At 45.3% G+C, this 12541-nt stretch overlaps 1 protein-coding gene across 1 annotated transcript in view; it reads right to left on the minus strand.

Moving 5' to 3' along the window:
* PLGRKT (plasminogen receptor with a C-terminal lysine) overlaps positions 1-4985 on the minus strand; it is a 61020-nt gene extending 56035 nt beyond the window's left edge. Inside the window, exons 1-2 of the mRNA XM_002708104.6 lie at positions 4914-4985; positions 3221-3331 (exon numbers count right to left, since the gene is read on the minus strand). The gene's annotated coding sequence lies outside the window, so the exon portion shown is untranslated. The remainder of the gene's footprint in view (positions 1-3220; positions 3332-4913) is intronic.
* Positions 4986-12541: the final 7556 nt, after the last annotated feature.

Genomic DNA, 12541 nt, shown 5'->3' on the forward strand with positions numbered 1-12541 from the left:
AAGAACATTTTCTAGGAACACAGTGTGGGTTCCAGTTCTTGTTCTTTTTTTTTTTTTTTTTAAGATTTATTTATTTACTTGAAAGTCAGAGTTACACACAGAGAAGGAGAGTCAGGGAGAGGGAGAGAGAGAGAGGGGTCTTCCATCTGCTGGTTCACTCCCCAGTTGGCAGAAATGGCCGGGGCTGTGCTGATCCAAAGCCAGGAGCCAGGAGCTTCTTCCAGGACTCCCACGTGGGTACAGGGTCCCAAGGACATGGGCCATCCTCTATTGCTTTCCCAAGCCACAGCAGAGAGCTGAATTGGAAGTGGAGCAGCCAGGACTAGAACTGGCACCCATATGGGATGCAGGCGCTTCAGGCCAGGGCGTTAACCCGCAGCACCACAGCACCGGCGCCTCTTGTTCTTAATTGTTTGTCTAACCTCAGGCATAATAAACCAGCCTTAACATCCTTGACTTACCTAAGACCAGCTAATTGAACTTGATGACTTCCAAAATTTTGCCCTGCTCTGTAAGTTTCCTAATGGCTCTGTGTCTCCTAATTTTTCTTTTCACTGTAATCTTGAAAAACTGAACTTAAAAAAGGGAAGGGGGCTGGCGCTGTGCTCACTAGGCTAATCCTCTGCCTTGCGGCACCGGCACACCGGGTCCTTGTCCCAGTCGGGGCACCGGATTCTGTCCCGGTTGCCCCTCTTCCAGGCCAGCTCTCTGCTGTGGCCCGGGAGGGTAGTGGAGGATGGCCCAAGTCCTTGAGCCCTGCACCTGCATGAGAGACCAGGAGAAGCACCTGGCTCCTGCCTTCGGATCAGCGCAGTGCACCGGCCTCAGCGCACACCAGCCACGGCGGCCATTGGAGGGTGAACCAACGGAAAAGGAAGACCTTTCTCTCTGTCTCTCTCTCTCTCTCTCACTGTCCACTCTGCCTGTCAAAAAAAATATTTTTTTTTTAAAAAAAGGAAAGGGAAGGGAAAGGAAATAAGAGAACGAAAAGGGAAAAACCATATTACGAGACATTTAGTCATTGATTTTCACTTTTATTGTAAAGATTTGTTTTTTATCAGTTTGAAAGGCAGAGTTACAGAAAGAGGAGGAGGAAGAGGGGAGAGAGAGTGGGGGTGGGGAGAGATATCTTCCATCTGCTGGTTCACTCCCTAAATGGCTGCAATGCCAGGGCTGGGCCAGGACAAAGTCAAGAGCCCAGGGCTTCTTCTAGGTCTCCCACATGGGTGCAGGGGCCCAAGGACTTGGGCCATCCTCTGCTGCTTTTCCAGGCACATTAGGAGGGAGCTGGATCAGAAGTAGAGCAGCTGCGACTTGAACTGGCACCCATATGGGACATTGGCATCCAGGTGGAGGCTTAACCTGCAACACTACAATGCTGGCCCCAATTTTCACTTTCAGAAGACAAAACCCTGGAAAAAGTTAAAGTGTCCTACCCTCTTTGACAGTGTGGCTAGTATCTTTTCTATTTCTTTAAGTATTTATTTGAGAGGCAAAGTGGCAGAGAGAGAGATCTTCCATCATTTGGTTCACTTCCCAAATGCCCACAACAGTCAGGGCTTGGTGGGCCAGGCTGAAGCCAGGAGCCTAGAATTTCCATCTGGATCTCCCATGTGAGTTTCAGGGATGTGAGTGCTTGGGCCGTCATCTGCTATTTTCCCAGCAGGAAAATAAGCAGGGTGCCAGATTAGAAGCAGAGTGGCCAGGACTGGAACTGGAGCTCCAATATGTGATGCAGGCATCCCAAATGGCAGCTTACCCTGCTGTGCCCCCCCACCACTAGGCTTTTGAAAAAAGTTGTGGGATGTCAGGTCAGAGCGGCCATTCTTAGTGCTTTATAGCTAAGATTCACAAGTATTCCATGGGGAGCCCAGAAAGAGCTCCCATTTCCCCTGTCCTCATCAGCAAAGCTTGGGTTGTGGTTGACTAAGGAGGGGATTGGGAGAGAGAGAGGATTTATATCAGGTAGAATTGGGTTACTCCTGCTAATGAGGTTCCAGGTGAGTAGAAGCTGTGAGCCACACTTTAAAAATTTCACGAGAAATGAAATTAAAACATAAATGTATTAGGGTGCAAAAACTGTTTTGAAATCTATATATAGTTTTTTAAATTTTTTCATGTATTTATGTTTATTCTTATTTGAAAAGCAGAGAGACAGAGACAGTGATCTTCCATCTGTTCACTCCTTCCCCAAATGCCTGCAGCAGCCAGGGCTGAGCCAGGTAGAAGCCAGGGACCTGGAATTCAGTCCAGGTCTCTCATATGGGTGGCAGGGACCCAGCACTTGAGTCATCATCTGCTGCTTCCTGGGGTGCACATGAGCAGAAAGCTGGATCAGAAGCAAAAAAACAAGACTAAACTCGGCACTCCCATATAGGATACAAGCATCCCAAACAGCATTCCAACCACTGAGTTAAATGTCTGCTCAAAGTTGATACACACACACACATTTTCATGTACTTTTTGAAGAGTCTTCATATGCATGGATTTCCTTTTTTGGCTTTTTGATACCAAAATAAACTTATCTTTTAATTCCATTTTCCACAAACTTTCTGATTATAAGCTCATACAGTGGCTTCCCTGTATTTCAGACAAACACACACCCTGGAGTTACATGGGCCTCTGAGCCAGAGTTGGCTTCAAAACTGGGCACAGGAAACAAGACCACTTACTGGGGTGAAGTGGTACAGCCCTGAACAGGCCTGGGAAGTCATGAGGTTTCTTGTCCCCGTCACCATTGTCCCACTCCAATGCCCTGTGCCCACAGTTCCAGGTCTCTCACTGAGGGGGTGGGGGTGGGGGTATCTAGCAGCTCTGCTGTTCCTCCAAGCATGGACGGCCCCAAGTAAGTCATCTCCAACAACATATCAACATGCCTCAAGACAGGAGCAATCTCTTCTACTTTAGAGTCTCCGCGGTGTCAAGTTCCCATAAACATTTGCACGAAGCATAATACCAAAAAACTGGCTCAGGCCACCTGCCACTACTTACTTCTCTTCTGCACACAGGAGTTGGTGACTGAATGTTCACATCGGCTGCAAACAGTTATACAGAAAAGTGTCCTTGAGGTTTTTTCCACCATGCAGACCCGCTGTATGTCACAGAGCTGTGCCCATTAGGGTACTTTTTGTTTGAAGATCTGCCCTCAAGTGGAGCAGCAGTCCTCATGTCAATCATCTGGGGAAGAGGAACTGTCTGGAAAGTTAGGATTCAGACTCACCTTCTTCCAGGCCTTGCTGCCTTCAGTCTGTACTTGGAGTCTGGATATGTGGGGAGCCACTGCAGGTGGAAGGGTTAGCAGGAAGAAAAGTTTCCCTGTGGAAGACCACACCTGAAAATGAGAGCACCACACCTTGTAAACTTTGCCCTAGAGTTGAGTATGCTCACCTTTGTCTCCTTCTCTCACACCCAACAAAGCCATTTTCCAAAGTCTGGGAGTATTCCTTAAAGTGTCCAAAATACTCTCAACTTTCTCTCTCCTGGGCACAAAATATGTATCAGAAAATAAGCATCAGCAATCTTACAACAGGGATAATTTTGCTCATTTGTATAAAATAAAACTTTAAAAAGTTTGAACACTTAGGGCCGGCATTGTGGCTTAGCAGGTAAAGCTGTCGCCATGAAGCCAGCATTCCACCTGGATGCTTGTTCAGGCCCTGGCTGCTCCATTTCCGAACCAAACCAGCTCCCTGCTCATGCTCCTGGGAAAGTGGTGGAGGATGGCCCAAATGTTTGCACCCCTGCCAACTATGTGGGAGACACTGATGAAGCTCCTGGTTCCTGGCTTCAGCCTGGCCCAGCACTAGCTGTTGCAGCCATTTAGGGGATTAACCACCAGATGGAAGATCTCTCCCTTTCTCTCTCTAACTCTGATTTTCAAATAAATAAGTAAAATCTTTTAAAAACTTTTTTTGCATACTTTATCTCAGGTAACAGACTTCTTGCTGTTAATTCACCTAGACCCAGTGTGCCTCAGGGAGCTGAAAATGCTGACTTGGGTCCTTCTTGCCTCCATGTTGCCTTTGATTACTCCTGAGATCTTGAAAGGTCTCCTGGATGTAGCATCTTTGCCTTGTCTGTGCTATAGATTACTATGGAAAGGTGTACCAGGGGCATTTCACAAATTTCATGGGAAAATGAAATTAAAACGTAGGTTTCTCTTGGTGCAAAAAAAGGGTGAAATCCATGTGTAGGAGGATCTTTACAAAGTTCATGGAAAATATGTGCTAGGAAAAAACTACACATGGGTTTCACCTTTTCTTGCACCGAAATAGTTATCTCTTAATTCCATTTTCTCATGAAAGTTTTTGAAGTACCCTCATATTTCCGGGTACTTGGAGTTGGGGCTGCAAATTCAGACAGCCTTTCTCTGGTCTTTGATTTTACAGTACTTAAAATATAATAATTACTATGGCTTTTGCCATCCAGACTAATGTGCTGACTTATTTCCTGATCAGATGACACAGCGCCTTAATTTATGACAGGTCACATACAATCGTTTCAGTAAGTTATGTTCCATTCAAACTAGGCCACTTCCCCCATGCAAATTCCAGTGCAAAGACCACAGCTTCCGGAAGATTTTCTGTAACTAACTCCACCCTCGATCTCTGGACTCAGTGGCAGTCATTCGGACATTCCATGCCTTGGTATGCTGAGTTGCCTTGTTACTCTTCTACCCACTTTCCCCAACCCGATGAGAACAATCCAGAGATCGTGGGTTCACGTGACCCGATGGTCTTCCGAAAGGACGGTGACAACTCCTATTAGCACTAGGGGCTGTTGCAGAGTCCAGGGCGGGCGCTCGTGAGCGGGCGCCCAGCGCGGTCTCGAAAGCCCGGCCCGGGAGCTCCCGCAGGCTGAAGTGCCCACGCGGACCCTCCCTCTCCTCCCTCCTGCGGCCGGCGCTCACTCACTGGGCAGCGGACAGAAGCACAGGGACAAGGTGATCACAGCAGAGGCCTCTTCCCCGGGCTCCTGTGAGGACCAGGCCTTGCGCCGCAGAGTCTCGGGATTGGCTGATCAAGACAGTGAATAACTGTCAATCAGCGTGTGCTTGGCTTCCTTAAAGGGCCCGCATGCTCGACAGAGGTCTGATATGTCCTTCCAGGCCAGGACGTGACGTAGGAGAGGCGGGTCAAAGAGGCAATTTCAAAACCACAGGGACTCAGCTGTCAGATTTTGAGGGGCTGCAGAGGAAGCCAAATGGAAGTGTCAAGTAAAGGCTTCAGTCTCTCCGTCTGTAAAATCACGTTAAAGTGACAGAAGGTTAAGACAGGAAGGCAAAGAGAGGACACGACCGTAGTTACTCATTCTCTGTTAAACAGTGACACCTTTCTCCTGCGCTGCTCTTAGGCTGTCCATGTCTTCTCTCACGGCCATCAGCAACTTTATCTCTGCCCCAGCCTCAGCGAGAGAGGCTTAAGGAGCTATTAGCGCTGCCTTGACTAACAAATGATCTGGGAGAAGAGCATGGACTTCACGGCCTCTGGCCTTGAGGAAAGCCCCTGCCTTAGCCCTGGCTGACCACCATCTCAGTGAAGAAGGTGTCTGGTCCCTTCCAGGCTCAGCGTGGGAGAACAGCCCCCTACCTGCCAGGCTTGTCTTGATGCTGTCCCAGCACCAGCCCGCAGTATTCTGGGGGTTGGGTCCCCACATTCCAGGCCTTCATTGTTGAATGACTGAATGCAGAAATTGCAGCCGCATCCTGGTTTCCAGTTGTTGGAGTGGGTGTGTAGGTGGGGGTGGTTCCCAGGAGCAAAGCTATGAGGACCTTTTACTCTTTAAGGAAGGTTAATAACTGATAGGAGAAGTAAAGGATAGCATTTGAGTGCACAGAGCCTCATGTGAACACGTTGGATTCAATTTCCAGCTCTGACACTGTCACTCTGTGACTTTATCATGCCTGTAACAGAACTAAAGCCATCTAATGAATTGGATTGTGAGAACTAAGTAAGATATTTAAACACACAGCACAGTGTCTGGTACACAGTATTGAATAAACAGAGCGCTGTTACTAGCTCTAGGCCAGCAGGACAAGGGGGAGGGAGCAGTTATTAAAACTGGGTGAGAGGACGGCGCTGCGGCTCTCTAGGCTAATTCTCCGCCTGCGGCACCGGCACACCGGGTTCTAGTCCCAGTCGGGGCACCGGATTCTGTCCCGGTTGCCCCTCTTCCAGTCCAGCTCTCTGCTGTGGCCCAGGAGTGCAGTGGAGGATGGCCCAAGTACTTGGGCCCTGCACCCCATGGGAGACCAGGAGAAGCACCTGGCTCCTGGCTTCGGATCAGCGTGGTGCACTGGCCTCAACACGCTGGCTGTGGCAGCCATTGGAGGGTGAACCAACAGAAAAAGGAAGACCTTTCTCTCTGTCTCTCTCTCTCTCTCACTGTCCACTCTGCCTGTCAAAAAAAAAAAAAAAAAAAAAACTGGGTGAGAGCTGTGGCTATGGCTGTGGGAGACGGTCCCCCATAAGAGCCATGTCGTTCAGAACAGGAAAGATATCAATGCCAGCACTTGGCTGGGCAGGGTGAGAATCTATAATTGTAATACTGTTACACCTCAGCTCAAAGCTGGGACCAGAGGAGAAGAAAGACCAGCTCTTTGTTCTCCACCCTCATATACTCTGATATACTACAGGGGTCTTCCACTGACTGGATCTGCCAGGAAGTCAGAAGACAAGGAATCCAGGTGAATACAGTCTGTAGAGGTCGCCTCCAAGGCACCGTGCCTAGTGTGAAAAACAGAAAACATTCAGTATTTCAGTATACCATTTCTACAATACTGGATTCATCATTTCTGGAATCCTGGCTCATGAGGCAAAAATGCTTGGACTAGAGGATCCAGCCATGGTTCTATTGAATTAGAAACTGTACTGTCCTCTAGTCATTTTAGTTCCACACAATGATGGGGTTGCAGTGATTGGTTCCAATTACCAAAGAGGAATTGTGTTGCACATACACACTTAAAGCAAAGCAAACTAGGCATGACACACAGAGATTCACTGAGAACCTCCTAATATTCCCATAAGCATTAATAATGATCATTGGATAACTTCAGTAACCCAATAAAGTTAGAACCACTGGAGTTTAAGATTATGTAGAAACTGGAATTGCATCACAACACCAGATTTAAAAAACCAACCAAGCAACCAAGATGCACCAAGGTGCTAGCACAGGACATGGGAAACATAAGTGAATGAGTAGGAAGCTATGGTTGGATTTTCTCCGCGCCCTCTTTCTGTTGTATGAAGCATACTGGTAGACTCAAATATCGTCATTAATCTCTAGATGAGAGCATGCTTAAAGTGACATCACCTCAAGGCAATATGTTGGCTGATGGTGCTTGTTAAAGAAAATCAGAATAGAAGCCAGCATTGGGGCACAGTGAGTTAAGCCGCCACCTGGGATGCTGTCGTCCCATATGAGTATTGATTCTATTCCTGGCTGCTCTACTTCCGACCCAGCTCCCTGCTAATGCACCTGGGAAAGCAGAAGAAGGTCCAAGTACTGGACCCCTGCCCTACACGTGACAGACTCGGGTGAAATTCTAGCTACTAGTTTCGGCCTGGCCCAGCCCCAGCAGTTGAGGCCATTTGAAGAGTGAACCAGTGAATGGAAGATCAATTGACCTCTCCTCTCCTCTCCTCTCCTCTCCTCTCCTCTCCTCTCCTCTCCTCTCCTCTCCTCTCCTCTCTTCCCTTCTCCTCTCCCTTTGTAACTCTGCCTTTCAATAAATAAATAAATTTTTAAAATAAAACAAAAGGAAAACCAGAGCTAGACAATAGCTAAAGTGGTAAACATAAAAATACACTGTATTAAGGAACCATTGAAATCAGGGTTGGAGTGTGAGGGAGACCTCAGTATAGGACTGGGTTCAGTTCAAATACAGCAAGGACAAGTAGAGATTTATAGCCAAGAACGGGTGAGAGTGAGTAGTCAGTGAATGACTTGAGGAGACATCAATCGTGGAGGGAAATCTTACTCAGCAGACCTAAAGGATTCTTGAGGAAAGTAGGCTGTGAAAATGAAACATCACCTGGGAGAAGGTGGGGGTGAGGAATGTGATCAGAGATCCAGGGTGGGGGATTCTTCACAAGCTGCCTGAGTGGGATTCTCGTGAAAACTGACTTGGCAAGGACCAGCACAGAATCCCAAGGGTGACACCTCCCTGAGGAGGGGGCTTAGAGGAGCCTGACCAAAGTCTGGTCGAGGAGGACCACTTGTCAGAGTCTTTGACCCCCAGGTGTAGGAATGACCTCTTCATCAGCAAAGAGCAAGAATAAACACTGGGCCGCAAAGCAGGAGACCGTGTGGTGGGTGTTTTGTTTGCCTTCCCGGCTATGCAATCCTCTTCCTTCCCTGTGCTGCACTGCCCACTGGAAGCTGTCTTCAGAAAGCATCATCGGGGACCTTGCCCACTGGTTTCCATCCAGGTTTGGACAGTGGGAGGCGTCCGCAGGAGAGGGGATCCGAGAGAAAAGAGGCAGCGAGTATTTTCCTCAGTCTTTCTCTGTACAGGGCTGTGCTCCTCCGCAGCTGCAAAAGCTGTTCATGAGCGGCCCTTCCTCACGGCGCCTGCTCACGGGGCTCTGGAACTCCCCTTCTCTGCTCTGTAGCTTAGACGTGGCACAGACTTCCCACTGTTGCCAGACTCCAGATGCCTCAGCTTTATGGTTGCCTTCACCCAGGCCACAGCCTTTAAATACTGTCTTTGTTAATTTCTCTTTAGTAGAATCAACTCAGGAAAATTCTAATTCCTGATAGGAACCCAATGGATAAACCACACACACACACATGCAGACACACACAAATATAAACACTCCTATATATGTGATTTTGCTCACAATTTTTTAAAAAATATAGAGTGAAAAAAAGTCGCCATGAGAATATATGCCTAGGAAATTGAGAAAAGTCCTAATATAAATATTGGACTCATTTTCTAAAATGTAGGGTAAAAGAATTAAAGAAAATTTATTTAATTGCAAAGTGGACTATTTCTAATTGGATGAGTTTGAAAATGCATGTGTGTACATTCTTACTTGCTTTCTATTATCTTACATCATCACAAGGTTTTTCCTATTGCTATATACAATTCACATTTACCATTTTCTTTTTAAAAAATATTTTTGTTTATTGAAAAGCATATATACAGAGAGAAGGAGAGAGAGAAAGAAAGAGAGAGCTTCCACCCACTGGTTCACTCCCCAAATGGCCACGTGAGTGGCAGGGGCCAAAATACTTGGGCCATCATCTTCTACCCTCCCAGGTGCATTAGCAGTGACCTAGAAAGAAGGGGAGCAACTGGGGCTCAAACTGGACTTCTCACATGGGGTGCCAGCATCACAAGCAGCAATTTAGCCTGCTGCACCACAATGCTGGCCCCTCAGAAACACATCTTTGGAAAGTTCAAGATGTGCTTAGGAATGTTTCCTTTTACAAGCATTCTTGTACAAGGATGTGAATTTCCTCATTAACCTGGGAACCAAGTTCAGCCAAGAACCTCAGTCTGTGAAGGACTACAAGTGGTAGTGCAGTGTACAGTTAAAGCTAGTAGCTCTTTAATGTTAAAACATTCTAGGATGGTATTCTCAAGTTCTGGATTTGAACCTTTCACTTCAGTCTTGGGACATGCCTGCGGCATGGGCACCGTCTAGACCGGCAGGGCATTGCTGGAGAGATTATATATAACTATATATATATACATATATACATAGGCCTTGCTTGCATTTTGTTCTCTCCTCAAACAGCGACACCATGTGGCAGTACAATACAGTGGCAGTGTGGACTCATCAAATCCTGTTCCCTTACTACCTAGAGGTTTTTCTAAGTGAAATATAATTCACCTATTACAAAATTCACTATAAAGTGTACAATTTAGTGAGTTTCAATTTACTCAAAAATTGTACGTACATCAGCTCCACCTATTTTCATCACCCCAAAAAGAAAAGTGGTGTCCACAAGCAGTCATTCCCCATTCTTTCTTTTCCCAGTCCCCAGCAATACCTAATCTATTTTCTGTTTTTATAAATGTGCCTTTTCTGGAATTTCATGTAAATGCATGCCTGCTATATGGCCTTCTGTGTCTATCTTCTTTAACTTAAAAAATGTTTTCAAGATGCATCAAACTTGTGGCATGTATCAGTGCTTCATTCCTTCCTATGGTGAAATAATACTCAACTCATGGATATTTTGCTTATCCATTCAAAGTTGATAGACATTTGGATTGCTTCTTTCTTTACTATTATGAATAATATTGCTAAGGTGTTTTTGTACACATGCTTTCAATTCTGTTTGGTATATATGAGGTACTTCAAAAAGATTGTGGAAAAACTGAATTAATAGATAAGCTTATTTTGTTGCAAATTTTTTTTGAAATTCATGCATAGTTTTTTCATAATGTGCATTTTCCATAAAATTTTTTAATACCTCTCATTGGAATTGCTACTGGGTCACATGGTAACTCTGTTTAACTTTTGAGGGTTGGACAAATACATGGTGCTACTGCAGTGAATAAGAACCAACAGCATTGCACACAGGGGTAGTAGTTAACAGCGCAGATACTGGGGCCAGAGTGCCTAGGTTGGAATCCCAGCGATGCCATTTCTCAGCTGTGTGCACTTAGACAAGGTCCTTAAGCTCTGTGCCTCAGTACTCACATCCCTAAAACAGATACAGTGGTAGTACTTTCCTCATAGGATCATTGGAAAATTCAAATGTGCTAACATATGGAAATCACCAAGTCAGTATTTGACATTTTTAAGTGCTATTTGTTTTACTATTACTGCTGTTTTTAATCTTGATTATAATTATTGCATTTTAATGTGATAGTTTAAAAAATGAATGATACTATTGCCATGTTCATGTACAACCATGAATTAGCACTTTTCAATTACTCTCACTGTGCCATATTCTGTAAGGAAGCAAAACAGTTCATCCCCAAAGTTCACGTCCACATACTTGAATGCCAGTGCCTCAGCTGATGGTATTTCTCAACCTCCAAGGTTCCTCTATGTGTACTTTGCCAAAGGAATGCTCTAACCTCCCCTCAGAACCTCTGCTCTCATCTTTGGCATGACCTTTTGCAGCTTCTGACAGAAAGTGACTTGAACCGGTCATTTCTGAGCCAGTTTGACAGGAAGTCTCAGGATCAGGACCAAGACCTAAAACCATTCCCAGAACACCACCAGCAACTTCTTCATTTCCAGAAAGAATTGTAATTTCTTCTTCAGATTGGCTAAAACTGGTTTCTAGTTGTTAATTTAGCAGGAGAATTTTGGTTTTGTGTTTACACTTCCTTAATTTGGTGAACTCACATAACATTGTGAAATCCTATAGTATTGGCTATCTGACTATAGTATCCTGCTCTGGAGCAGCATACTGAATATATAATATTTATCATTCTTTCATGATGAACCATGAGTAGCAGGCTAAATAGGTTCTCAATCCAGCTCTTCTGGTATGACTGAAATTGATCTCTGAATAAGCACTTACCCAAACTAAAAAGCAAAACAACAGCTGTTCCCTTCCAAATCACTTTTGTGGTGGCTGGCATTGCAGTGCAGAGGATTCAACTGCCACCTGTGATGCTGGCATCCATATGAGCCCCATGCTACATACATGGGCCCTGCCACATACATGGGCCCTGCCATATACATGGGAGTTCCAAGATCCTGGCTTTGGTCAGGCTGATCTCCAGCCATTGCGGCCATTTGAGGAGTGAACCAGTAGATGGAAAATCTCTAAATCTGCCTTTCAAATCAAAAAAAATCTTCATAAAAATAATTTTGTAGACATTTAGATTTTTAATTCATATCGTTCTTGGTTTAAAACCAAATGTGTGTATAAAATAATGCTTCCCTGGAGGCATTTCTTTTTTTTTTTTAAGATTTATTTATTTTACTTGAAAGAGTTACAGAAAGAGAGGGAGAAACACAGAGATATCTTCTATCCACTGGTTCACTGCTCAGATGGCCTCAACAGCCCTAGGTGGGCCAGGCCAAAGCCAGGGGCTTTATCCAGGTCTCCCATGGGAGTGGCAGGGGCCAAGCACTAGGGTCATTTTCCTCTGCTTTTCCCAGGCTATTAGCAGGAAGCTGGATTGGAAGTAGAGCAGCCAGGATATGAACTTCTGGGACTGGAACCGGTGACCACATGGGACGCTGGCACCATAGGCAGTGGATTTACCTGCTATGCCACACGGCAGCCCCTGGAGGAATTTCTAAAGAGACAAGTTTTACACTGAGTGAAATGACTTGCAAGATGGCTATTTCATTTGTATGACATTCACTTAGGTCACTTAGTTTCAGGATATTAAATCAATAAAGTATTCCTTAATGTCCCCTGGAAGAATATCTACAAATTATAAAATTTCTTTTTAGTGGCATTTGGTTGATTGAGATTTTCTAGAATTAAAATACTACTCAGAGCATTCCCAAAATTGCACAGCATTTATCCAAGACATAATGATTGACATCTGGGTTGGTGAACTCAGCAAGGATAAGGGGACGTTATTAGAGACCTCGTCTATGCTTTGAAGTACCTCTGG

Source organism: Oryctolagus cuniculus, chromosome 1, assembly GCF_051225735.1.
Source record: "Oryctolagus cuniculus isolate XC-2025 breed Fujian yellow rabbit chromosome 1, ASM5122573v1, whole genome shotgun sequence".
NCBI classification, from domain to species: domain Eukaryota; kingdom Metazoa; phylum Chordata; class Mammalia; order Lagomorpha; family Leporidae; genus Oryctolagus; species Oryctolagus cuniculus.